This window comes from Triturus cristatus, chromosome 8, assembly GCF_964204655.1.
Source record: "Triturus cristatus chromosome 8, aTriCri1.1, whole genome shotgun sequence".
In the NCBI taxonomy this organism is placed as follows: domain Eukaryota; kingdom Metazoa; phylum Chordata; class Amphibia; order Caudata; family Salamandridae; genus Triturus; species Triturus cristatus.
In genome coordinates, this window is record NC_140591.1 from 326,266,386 (window position 1) to 326,279,571 (window position 13,186).

Here is a 13,186-nt window from a genome sequence, read left to right on the forward strand (position 1 = left end):
TGTAGTTTGTTACTACGTGTCCAGAGAAAGAGAGTGAGGACGTCTTTGTTAAAAGCAGAAACAAGCATTTGCAATGAAATAGGTCTCGCCTTTAAGCAAGTTTAAGCTATTGGCATAGTAATGACAATGCCTTTTATTTATGTTTTAAAAACGAAAAAGAAAAAGAAAAGGCACTGTGGTGAGTAATTTCGGTTAAAGAAGCGAACAACGGCCTCCACCAGCAGGACACGACAGGTGGGAGGAAGCACTGACTCGGGGGGTGTAGGCCACTCCTTGCACACAGCCCTCCTTTAAAAACATGCATCCGTGAGCCCAGCCCGCCTACCTCTCCCAGAGGAGTCTGCTGGCAACCAACCCTTGCCACATAACACCATAGCAGCTCTTACCTTATTCTTCGCCGGTCTGGCCTCGGTTCCCAAAAATGCAACAATCCTCTGGTGTGAAAGCTGTTTGTACAATACCCCCCACCACAATCTCTCCGTCTCCAAGTGACTACAACAAACAAGATGGATAATGTGCAGCGGGCGCCTTCGGTCCTAAGCACGCAGGGCCGGATAAAAAGACCCTAAGGTTAAGAACCATCCTGAGTCATGGGCTGATCCCAAGTGGCACGCGCCTCGTCAATCCTCCAGTCTTTAAGGCGCTGACAATGTGAACAAGCGGCACTGAAAGTGATCGCGAAAGTGTTCGCTATTGTAAACAAGAGGGGAATAAACTATTCCAAGCTGTTTCTACAGATAAAAAAACAAAACTGCAGGAATTGCCTTTTTGCAACTGGCACCCAAATTCTGGAATCAAATGCCAGAGGACTTAAGAAGCACCCCTAACACACTTACCTTCCAAAAAAAGCTTTGGGAGTGCGTATTCACAGGAAGCGGCTGGCACAACAGCGACTCGTGTACACATGCATTTCTTACGTACTGAGGACATCCCGAGCTGAGCATGCGTGCTGGGACATGGCGGGGCATGGAGCACGCGGCAGGAAGTGTCTGGGGCACCCGTGAGCTGAGGGAGCCCCGCGTGTTGCAGCCCGCGTGTAGGAGCCCACCCCGCAGAGAGAAGTCCAGCGGGAGCCCACCCCACCTTCGTGAAAGCCGCTTCAGGATTTCAGGCGGGGCTCCTGTGAGCATGATGGAGCACCGCGTGTTGCTGAGCCAGTGACCGGGTGAACTGGCCCCCCTGCCATGGGAAGCACGTGTGCAGCGAGCAGTGAGTTCCCGTGAAGTAGCATCCTATGCGTCTGGGGGAGGGGGAAAGTGAATGCAAGCCATGGCGCGCTGTGTTCACACAGGGATAGTAGATGTGCACACCTACGGAGTAGGGGACAGGAGATATGTACATCACGTGTTTGTACGTGCGTGTTCACTGGCGCGTTCACATTTGCAGTCCAGACTGCGCGTGCACATCTCCTGTCTCCCTTCGAAGCAAGTCAGTAACAAAATTTTGCGCTGCGTCGCTAGGAGAGACCTAAAAATACACTATTTAAATTAAACAGAGGCTACCCAAGTTAATTATTTTGCAGGGGAGAGTGGAAAAGTCTGCTCGGGCAGTGCTGGCTCCAAAGCCCAGCTTCTCTCCATGGCTTCCCTACCCCACTCTCTGGTCGGCCAAGTGGTGATGGGATCAAATTCCCACCCCTCACTCCAGACCTTGCCCCCTACCCTTACACGGTACAATTGCAAAGTTGACAAGTATGCTGCTGGAAAAAAAAACAAATCTGTTTTTGAATGCATGCCTCAGATAAAGGACTGACTGAAAAAATGGTGATGATTGTATCTTTAAGGTATGTGTAGGAAAAATATAGGAAATTGGGTTACTGGTTGGGGGGTGTCCCCAGTAACCACAATTCCTGTCAGGGTAAAGTCAAAAGCAACCCCAAATTAACCTGTGCTTAATCCTCTAGTAGGTTCACACAAAAGCTTAATTCAGAGGCTATGTGTAAAGTATTTATGCAGCACTTAAACAATAATAAAGTAAAAGCAAAGCACAAGAAAAATCCCACACCAACTTAAAAAAAAGAAAGTATATAAAATCCAATCAGTAGAACCAGAGATATGTAAAGATTGAAGTGGAAATACTGCCTAAAAGCACAAAGAGCCAACTGTGGTTATCTGGTAGACCAGGACAAAGTCACAAGTTCAGGCCGCACAATGGAATGCAGGCAGGATACAGGGACCACGTTAGGTACGAAGAACAAAGTACCTTAAATCTTGGCTGAAGAGTGTTGCAAGATCCCAAGTTGAGGATGCGTCATGTAGCAACAGTTCTGATAAGCTGAGGTGGAGTTGCGAGGTCTGGCGTCGAAGATGAATTGAGCAGTGGCGGTTCAGAGGATCAACGGAGGCTTGTGATGTGGATTCCAGCATTGGGGATGTGTTGCGCAGCAGCAGTTCCGAAGCGGAGATGGGTCTCGCTGCGTCACTTCTGCCCAAGAGACCACAGCTGGGTTGGCAGAGCAACCACCAGCCTACATCCACAGGTCCAGGACTGGTGTGGCACCACTTGGGGGGCAAGAATTATAGCAGACAGAGTCCAAGTGCTGGGTTCAAGATGGTCAGAACTTTTCATGTCCCTGAGGCTCTGATAAGGAGGACAGCCAACTAGCTCTTTGAGTCACTCTGGTGGTCCTCGGTTCAAGATGCAGGTCCAGTCGTTTTCACTCAGGTGGCACAGTAGCAGGGTAGAAGAGTGGCAGTCCTCCTTGCAGCAGAGCAGAAAACCAGTCATTCTGAGTTTTCCGCAGGCCCAGAGGTGTACTGAAGAGTTGGGTCTGAGGGTCCAATTATTATACCTTGTGCCAGCTTTAAAGTAGGCGATGGATCTAGAGGTTTCCACCACCAAAGATGCCTCCCTGCCCTGGAACCATCTTGTCTGGGGGCACAAAAGACTTTTGATGTGTAAGTGTGGTAGGTGACAGCTCCTTCCCGCTATCAAGTCAGAGATGGCCCAGACTGCCAACACCTATTCCCCCTTAGTCTCACTGTCTGGGAGCAATACACAAAGGCCCACTGCCAGCTACACAGTCATGTGACTCAGGTTGAAGGCACCAAATGGTTGAGACAAAAGAATGCCAACTTTATAAAAGTGTCCTTTTTTGAACTGAGACTTAAAATCCAACTTTATCATCACAGAGTGCTTCAAATTACAATTTTTTAGACACCAAACTCGAGATTTCTACCTGCTCCCTATTGAAAGTTATCCATTATTACATGTAATAAGGTAACCCAATGTTTTCCTATGGGAGAGGTAGGTCTTGCAGTGGTGAGAAACGAATTTAAGAGTTTTTCACTAAAAGGACATGTAAAACCTAAAAGTACATGTCCAACTTTTTGAATACACTGCACCCTGGCCTCTGAGCTGTGTAAGGCCTACCGTAGGGATGAATTTAATGTATTAAAAAGGAAGCTTTAGGTCTGGCAAAAGGTTGGTTTTGCGATGTAGAAAGTCAAGAGATAGATATCACGCACACCAATTGTTTGTCAAGAAATTAGTTAAATCCTTAGCAGGTAATTTGCGTGCAGCTAGAGGAGCGACCCCTGAACCTAGGTCGGTAGATGAATGTTAGTTGCACTGCCCCATTCGGGGTGGTGTCCCTCTATGCGCACAGCGCTATGGGGTAACGAAGTTACTAATCTTCACAAGCATGAGTTTGAGTCAAAAGTTCATTTATTCATAATGAAAAGTATGTTGCCATATTGTAAACTTCAAATGTTAAGTCACAACGATATCAACGGATATCCTCTATGCATTTCGGGTAAAACCCTTCATCAGGAGGAATCCTGTAACAGAAATAGGAGAACATGTTGCTAATCCCCTTAAAATGCAATAATTAAACAAAGCATACAAAAGAGTAAATGACATTGCCCTTCCGTGAAAGGTCAAAATTAAACTAAATAGAGTTACTCGAAAGAGTATATGTGACAGTGTTGCAGTAAAAACTGAAACGAGAAGAAGCACAGTAACGGTGAAACTTAAGAGATAATAACGGTGAGAAGTGAAAAATAAAATACAAATAAACTTGGATGGTGAGAGACACCACGCGTTGTGATGCGACAGTAAGTTCAACATATATGCGAAAAAATCAAACTTTGAATGAACCTGGGTCAAACACAGGTGCATGAGTTAATACGTGAAACTGCGTGTGTGAAGTTGTACGTTTGAAGCGCTGGGGTGAACGCTCAAGCGTTGTAAACAGGCTAATAAACGTGATAAAATCAAAGGAACAGGGTCAAAGGAATCAGGGTTAGAAGAGAAAATTACCTCGATTCGTTGGTGAAACGAGCATGGTGAAATTGTGCCGATCCGGAAGATCGTGAATTGTAACGGTCACCATGTTAAATAGGAGATTGAATGATAAACAAAAAAAGAGGACTCAAAGTGCGGCGGCCATCTTAAAGATGCAAAGTGTATTAGTAGTTGTACTATTTATCGGCAAATGTGAACCAAAAAAAAAGCAAGAGATTTATGTGATAACAAAGGTTTACCAAAAAAGGGAATGTTGAAATGAAAGACATGTCGGAAACAATAAAGTTAGGAAAGTAAATAAAGTTGAAAGGGATAACCAAGTTCAAAAGAAATGTTCAAGAAAATAAAATAGGGAAAAAAGTTCGGAAATGTTAGAAACGTTGAAAACGAAAGTATAGAAAATAATGGTTGAAGAAGGTTAAAAAAAGATTACGAAAAAAACAATAACATTGAAAAAAGCATTAAAAGGTAATCAAAACATTGTAGAATTAAACGTAAATACATGAATTTTCACACAGGCATCGATGCAAAGTCAAATAAAGCAACTGAGTTCAAGGCGGTCATTCAGACCATGTGGTACCATCGAGTTCATTTTATATATCCAAGATGTTTCTCTTTGGATCAAGAATTTTCGATTGTCACATCCATCTTTTAGTGGGACTGTCTCGCACACCAAAAAGCGTAGTTGACTGACATTGTGTTTGTGTTCGTTGAAGTGTATTGCTACTGAAGATTTGAGATTGTTGTTGCGGATATTACTTTTATGTTCATTTAATCGTATCTTCATCTTTCTTTCCGTCTTCCCAATGTATGGAAGACCACATGGGCATTTCAACATGTACACGACGTTTTTGGAATCACAAGTTGCAGACACAAAGAGTTTAATATTGTGACCCTTAGTTGGGTGCTGTATGTTGTTGCCTTTGATAATGTTGTTGCAGTTGCCGCAGTTATGGCAGGGTATGGTGCCCTTATATTCAGAAATACACTGTGGTGAGCTTGTTGGTTTCAGAAGATCCATGAGATTTTTGCTCCTTTCATAGGCGAACAGTGGTTGATCTGAAAAAATTTGGTTGAAGTCAGGCTCCATACGTAACAAAGGCCAATGCCTAAGGATTGATTTTCGTATGTTGAAACTTTCAGTTGAAAATTTGGTCACCATAACTAATCTCGCATGTGGTTCTGAGGATGTCGGTTGTTTGTTTAATAATGATCTCCTTGGTTTGTTTAGCGATTTCTCAATAGCCTTCTCTAGAATTTGTGATGGATAGCCCCGCTCAGTAAAGCGTCGTTCCATGTCTGAAGTTTGTTGGTTCAGTTGATCCGGCTCAGAGATGATGCGTTTTATCCTGAGGATCTGTGAGTATGGTAAGTGACGTTTCAGTGATGGCTGATGAAAACTGAGGTAGTGTAGCAAGTTGTTTCTATCAGTATCCTTCCTGTACAGGGTGGTTTGAATGTGTTGATTAACAATGTAAATGGAAACATCAAGGAAGTTTATGTGTGTATCACTGATTTGAAAAGTGAATTTCAATCTGTCGTTGATGGTGTTGAGATCCTCAATCGCTTCACTCAGGATGGGCTTGGGACCCTTCCAAATTAAGAAAATGTCGTCAATGTAACGAACAAACAGTAACAAGTGGTTTACCCATGGTGTGGTGTGTAGAATATGATCCAACTCAAACTTATGCATGAACAGGTTGGCATAGCAAGGGGCTGCACAATTGCCCATCGAAGTTCCATTCAGTTGAAGGAAGAATTGATTATTGTAACAGAAATAGCTGTGGTAAAGTGTAAAATGTAGAAGCTCCATTAAGAAAACTTGTAGATCGTGAGGAGTCTGTGATTGCAAAAGAAAATGTTCCGTGGCCTCCAGCCCCATGTCATGGGGGATTGAGGTATATAAAGAAGTCACATCTATAGTGCAGAAGTACATATCAGTTTCCCATGGAATATTGAAGTTCAAGAGGATATTCAAAAAATCCGTGGTGTCCTTAACAAAGGTAGACATGGCCTGCACTAAAGGTTGAAGATGTCTGTCTATGTACTTGCCAACTGGTTCATGGAGCGAGCCTCTGGTGGAAACAATGGGCCGCATAGGAGGATCCAATAAGTTCTTATGTATCTTGGGTAGCATGCGTAAAGATGGATTTTTTGGGAATCTAGAAATCAGAAATTTCTTTTCCGTATCACTTTTCAAATCAGTGATACACACATAAACTTCCTTGATGTTTCCATTTACATTGTTAATCAACACATTCAAACCACCCTGTACAGGAAGGATACTGATAGAAACAACTTGCTACACTACCTCAGTTTTCATCAGCCATCACTGAAACGTCACTTACCATACTCACAGATCCTCAGGATAAAACGCATCATCTCTGAGCCGGATCAACTGAACCAACAAACTTCAGACATGGAACGACGCTTTACTGAGCGGGGCTATCCATCACAAATTCTAGAGAAGGCTATTGAGAAATCGCTAAACAAACCAAGGAGATCATTATTAAACAAACAACCGACATCCTCAGAACCACATGCGAGATTAGTTATGGTGACCAAATTTTCAACTGAAAGTTTCAACATACGAAAATCAATCCTTAGGCATTGGCCTTTGTTACGTATGGAGCCTGACTTCAACCAAATTTTTTCAGATCAACCACTGTTCGCCTATGAAAGGAGCAAAAATCTCATGGATCTTCTGAAACCAACAAGCTCACCACAGTGTATTTCTGAATATAAGGGCACCATACCCTGCCATAACTGCGGCAACTGCAACAACATTATCAAAGGCAACAACATACAGCACCCAACTAAGGGTCACAATATTAAACTCTTTGTGTCTGCAACTTGTGATTCCAAAAACGTCGTGTACATGTTGAAATGCCCATGTGGTCTTCCATACATTGGGAAGACGGAAAGAAAGATGAAGATACGATTAAATGAACATAAAAGTAATATCCGCAACAACAATCTCAAATCTTCAGTAGCAATACACTTCAACGAACACAAACACAATGTCAGTCAACTACGCTTTTTGGTGTGCGAGACAGTCCCACTAAAAGATGGATGTGACAATCGAAAATTCTTGATCCAAAGAGAAACATCTTGGATATATAAAATGAACTCGATGGTACCACATGGTCTGAATGACCGCCTTGAACTCAGTTGCTTTATTTGACTTTGCATCGATGCCTGTGTGAAAATTCATGTATTTACGTTTAATTCTACAATGTTTTGATTACCTTTTAATGCTTTTTTCAATGTTATTGTTTTTTTCGTAATCTTTTCTTTTAACCTTCTTCAACCATTATTTTCTATACTTTCGTTTTCAACGTTTCTAACATTTCCGAACTTTTTTCCCTATTTTATTTTCTTGAACATTTCTTTTGAACTTGGTTATCCCTTTCAACTTTATTTACTTTCCTAACTTTATTGTTTCCGACATGTCTTTCATTTCAACATTCCCTTTTTTGGTAAACCTTTGTTATCACATAAATCTCTTGCTTTTTTTTGGTTCACATTTGCCGATAAATAGTACAACTACTAATACACTTTGCATCTTTAAGATGGCCGCCGCACTTTGAGTCCTCTTTTTTTGTTTATCATTCAATCTCCTATTTAACATGGTGACCGTTACAATTCACGATCTTCCGGATCGGCACAATTTCACCATGCTCGTTTCACCAACGAATCGAGGTAATTTTCTCTTCTAACCCTGATTCCTTTGACCCTGTTCCTTTGATTTTATCACGTTTATTAGCCTGTTTACAACGCTTGAGCGTTCACCCCAGCGCTTCAAACGTACAACTTCACACACGCAGTTTCACGTATTAACTCATGCACCTGTGTTTGACCCAGGTTCATTCAAAGTTTGATTTTTTCGCATATATGTTGAACTTACTGTCGCATCACAACGCGTGGTGTCTCTCACCATCCAAGTTTATTTGTATTTTATTTTTCACTTCTCACCGTTATTATCTCTTAAGTTTCACCGTTACTGTGCTTCTTCTCGTTTCAGTTTTTACTGCAACACTGTCACATATACTCTTTCGAGTAACTCTATTTAGTTTAATTTTGACCTTTCACGGAAGGGCAATGTCATTTACTCTTTTGTATGCTTTGTTTAATTATTGCATTTTAAGGGGATTAGCAACATGTTCTCCTATTTCTGTTACAGGATTCCTCCTGATGAAGGGTTTTACCCGAAATGCATAGAGGATATCCGTTGATATCGTTGTGACTTAACATTTGAAGTTTACAATATGGCAACATACTTTTCATTATGAATAAATGAACTTTTGACTCAAACTCATGCTTGTGAAGATTAGTAACTTCGTTACCCCATAGAGCTGTGCGCATAGAGGGACACCACCCCGAATGGGGCAGTGCAACTAACAAAAGGTTGGTTTTGCCAGGTCGAAATGGCAGTTTAAAACTGAACACACAGAATGCAATAGCAGGCCTGAGACATGTTTGACAGGCTACTTAAGTGGGTGGCACAATTAGTGCTGCGGCCCATTAGCAGAATTTAATTTATAGGCCCGGAGTTTACCTAGCACCACTTTACCAGGGCCTTATAGGTAAATAAAACGTATAAATTGGGCATCGCCAATGTTACCACATTTTTAGGGAGTGAGAACATACACTTTAACACTGGTTGGCAGTGGTAAAGTGCATAGAGTCCTAAGGCCACCACAAAGGAGATCAGCAAAATGGAGAAGTAAAGCAAGAGTTTGGGGAAGACCACCATAAGACTGACAGACCCAACAGTGTGAAATAGTCATTCATATATTGAAAAGTAAGAAAATCTTTAGGAGGCAAAATTATACATCACAAAGCCACTAGGATGTAGTGAGATGTACATTACCCCGGCTGAGCCATATGTGGTTGTCAACGTCTTAAAGCAATGGCTTAAGCAGGCTAGCCCAAACAAGTCAACTGTTGGAAGGGGGTAGATTTCAAACATACTCAATAAACACGGAGGACCATAGGTATATATTTCCAGTAAGTGCAAAAAAAAAATCACTAGGTGGTAAACTGGAACAGAGGTCAGGAAAATCGTACTACTCGATTTCTGAACACATTCTTCAAATCTTTCTCAAATAATATAAGTCAGCTACCACCAAAGTTAAAATACTTTACTTTTCTAAGTGAATGTTAAGCTTTTAGGTATTTTCTTATGGTCATGTGTCAGCTTAATTTCATTTGAAATCACCAAACTGAAGTTTCCTCGTTTCTTATATAAGAGCGTTTAGTTTATTTCTCTTCTGGTCAGACATTATCTTACAAACAGTCCTAAATCACACATCATAAGCTAAAACATATCTTTCCAAGCAGCAATCTTTAATCTCCTCTCACCAGCGCAATTTGACTGATATTTTTCATGCCAGTGACTATTTAATTCAAAAAGAATTTGGGAGGCCAAAGCAATGCAATATTTTAAGGAAATTGAATTTCAGTTTCATTGCCGTTAGCTTAAGATGCTTTTGGCACACCATTATTCAACGGCCCACATAAGCACTGAAAAGAGTGGATGACAATGGTCATGATGGCTTCTACCTTCACCAATAATTGTAACAGTTGTGAAGGTGCATGCTAATGAACTCACATTCATGTTAAACATTAGAAGAGAATGTTTTGAGAGTAGTGGCAAATTGTAAGAGACTAAATGGAAGCTATTCATGGAGGGACAGAAACTCGTTATGGAGGGACAGAATGTTTAGCACAATTACTGAAGAAGCCCTTAATCCATGCCAGTCCTGTCCTCAGATGGGAGAGAACATTTCAGAGAATGTTATGGGTGACTGTAAAAACAAGGGCTAGGATACCACCTTTATCAATCCATCAAATACTGCAGCCACAACCATCTAGGTACTTATGCTAGGATGACGGTAGTTTGAGTACAAGGATATGTAAGGGAGTTGTAATACAGGTCAATAATAGGTGTTTAATACCTCTAAGAGAGGATCTTTTTCAACAGTAATACTTTATAACCTCTACTGAATGTGTACAATCGCTCACTATATGTAGATTACATATCAATATTATTTTTATGTATACCAACAAAATCTAGATTCTCTTTCATTTGAAAGGAAACATGTTACATTTCAAGTGTGTCTCACAGAACTAGAATGCTGAATCTGAATTCCACTTACCTTAGTCCATGAACATCAATAACTGCAACCTCATGGAGTTGTTCCAGTAAATATTAGACAGTTCCATGTACTAAACATCTCCAGAATTGCAAGGAGTCGCAGGAGAAAATTCTTGGGCAGACACACTAGGCTCTATGCTAAGAAGTGCTGGCAGTGGCCTCTTGGCTCACTCAAACAAGCATTTGCAATGCAATAGGTATTGCATTTACGCGACTTTGAGCTATTGGCATTGTAAATGACAAGGCCTTTTATTTAGGTTTCTTTTTTAAACCTAAATAAAAGGCATTGTCATTTACAATGTCAATAGCTTAAACTCTCCCAAATGCGAGACCTATTGAATTGCAAATGCTTGTTTAAATGCGTAAAGGGAAATCATAAATGTGTGAGCAGCAAATAAAAGATGCTTATTTGAGTGCAGCCCTGATAGCCGCTGGGCACACAGCGGAGCAATCAGGTACACTCTGGAGGAGGTGTGGCTCTCAAGACACGAGGGTTATAATCATGATCCTTGAGACATGATTTATAGACACATCAGTGACATGAACCCTAGCACATGGAAAACACTGTTAAGTTCAGTTTAGCAAGGTGCAAAAGCAGCAAACTTGCAGCAAAAGTTAAAGCACAGCATAGCGCTGGGAGGCAGTCAGTCACATGTTGTTTTAGCAGCCCCTGCTCGTCATCGAAGCGCGCTCTGTGATGGTGGTGGGGGATCTGGGAGAGATGAAGAAAGGAAAGGCACTCATAGATGCCATAACTTGCGTGCAAAGTAAAACAAGACGCGCTGCCGCCATGATTAAATATTCTTAAAACAATGATTTGGGGATCTGCGCGGCCCATCCTACGAGTGGTGCACGTAGCCCCATTGAGGAAGTGATTCTTAATGCATATAGAAACAAGCCATACCCGGCCACCATGGGGTGCGGGTGCACTTTGAATGAAGGACATGTATGTGCTTTATATAGAGCGTGCGGAGGAGGGAAGTGAGCACTGACATGCTTAAGATAACAGGACGGGGGCGCGCTCGCCTGTGAGGCCCTCTGCGCTCCAGGCTCTGACACTTTCGGTGTTGCACAGCTCCAGTGAGTACCAGTGGGCCTCAAAGCACACGGAAAGGAAGGGGGTGGCTGGTACAGCTGAAGCAGCGCATGTCATGCCTGCAGTAAGAGAAACTCATGAAAGAAAATAGTGCTTACAGACTAAGTAACATGTACTGTGTAACATCGAAGTAAAAGGGCCAGTCCTCATGGGAGGTTCCAAATGAAGACAAGGCGATACTAAGGAGGGACTAACAAGCTTATTTACGAATCAGAAGCCAGCATTTACCAAGGACAATGACACAAGCCAATGGCAAATATGGCCGGAAAGTGGGCTGGGCTTCAATTGCATACTCCAATACAGCATGCCTCGCAGAGCAGCGCATGCGCTGGTCAGGCTCCACCTAAAACTAGCGGAGGGAACTATGAGGCAAGAGTCATCTGATAAGAGCCTCTTTCTTCTGGCTTGCTTGGGTTGCTAATTGCCCACGCATCCAAAAATGTGTGACATTTAAGGGTACTTGTTGTTACAGGCTGTTTGAGGTTGGGCAAGGGGTGAGACTCCGATTCTGACAGTAATGCAGTGATGGTAGGCCGGTAAAACCTGTTACATTTGTAAATAGTTAGTGGACAAACACAGCTATTATGGTACATCAAAAGGAATGTACTTCCTCTCTATACCCAATAAATGTTCTTTCTGATATCAGAAATAACATATTGTTGATTTATTCTGTGGTAAAAGCTTAGATGAGTTCCCTATGACTGAGACGAGGTTCTAAAACCATAACGTACTTTTAAAATATATGTTGCCAACATAATTCAAAGACATTTTTGTAACTGGCCAAGGTAAAAGGGTAGCAAGCAGTGTTGCTATAAGTTGTCTCAGTTGTTTTACCTGTACTTAAATTCTTATAAACCCATATTCTTCATCTGAATATTTCATTGCGAAATGCACGATGGATGCAGATTTCTCCAGTATAATGGCAGTTATCGGTCATCCGTCACATATTAGAATACATTTGTGGATGTGTATCAAGACTTCTGCCAAGATTTACAAGCCCAAGCAATAAGAGTTTATTCTTGGTGACATTAGTATCAGGATGGATAAAAATGATGCCCTAGTTTGTGAAGTTTAATTTTATTAGTTATCGTCCTAGTCAATTATCTTGTATTGTTAATTAAACCTTTACAAACAGTAAAAAGCATAAGAATATGCGACAAACAAAATAAAACCATATGGTAAAAGCATCGCTAAGTACTGGCGGAGAAAATTCAGATAGGCCTTATTTTTCCAATAGCCAGAAAACAAAAGGAGCACATAGCAAAGTGCGCCTTTGTGCATAGGGTTAGGACAATAAGCATGAGAAACAGATTCACACTTGCTGCATAGCACGTTTGAAAAGGTAGACAGAAGGGTTCAGCTAATCTACGTTAAAAGTGGTTAAAACAGCAGACAGTGCAAAAAATGAATCCAGCCTTTACGCAAGGATTTGACAAACAGTGTGCAAAGTGCGCAGAACACAGGCCTAAGTATGGGGCAGCAAGTCAAGAGTCAGCCAACCAAGAAAAGGTAGCGTCAATCACTTGTTTGAAGGCTAGCCTAATGCGGTCCAGACAGTACTTTTTGGGGAAGATCCGTGCAAAGAGTGGTAATAAATGTCCTAATAGCGTGGGGCGACGACCAGCCACAAAATGGAGCAGCCTGTTTGGTCATTATAAAACTATTGTGGGTAGCAGTATAAATGC

The 13,186-nt window shown here is 41.7% G+C and overlaps 1 protein-coding gene across 1 annotated transcript in view; it reads right to left on the bottom strand.

The window, feature by feature from the left end:
• USP12 (ubiquitin specific peptidase 12) overlaps positions 1 to 13,186 on the bottom strand; it is a 417,457-nt gene that overhangs the window by 139,245 nt on the left and 265,026 nt on the right. The window lies entirely within an intron of this gene.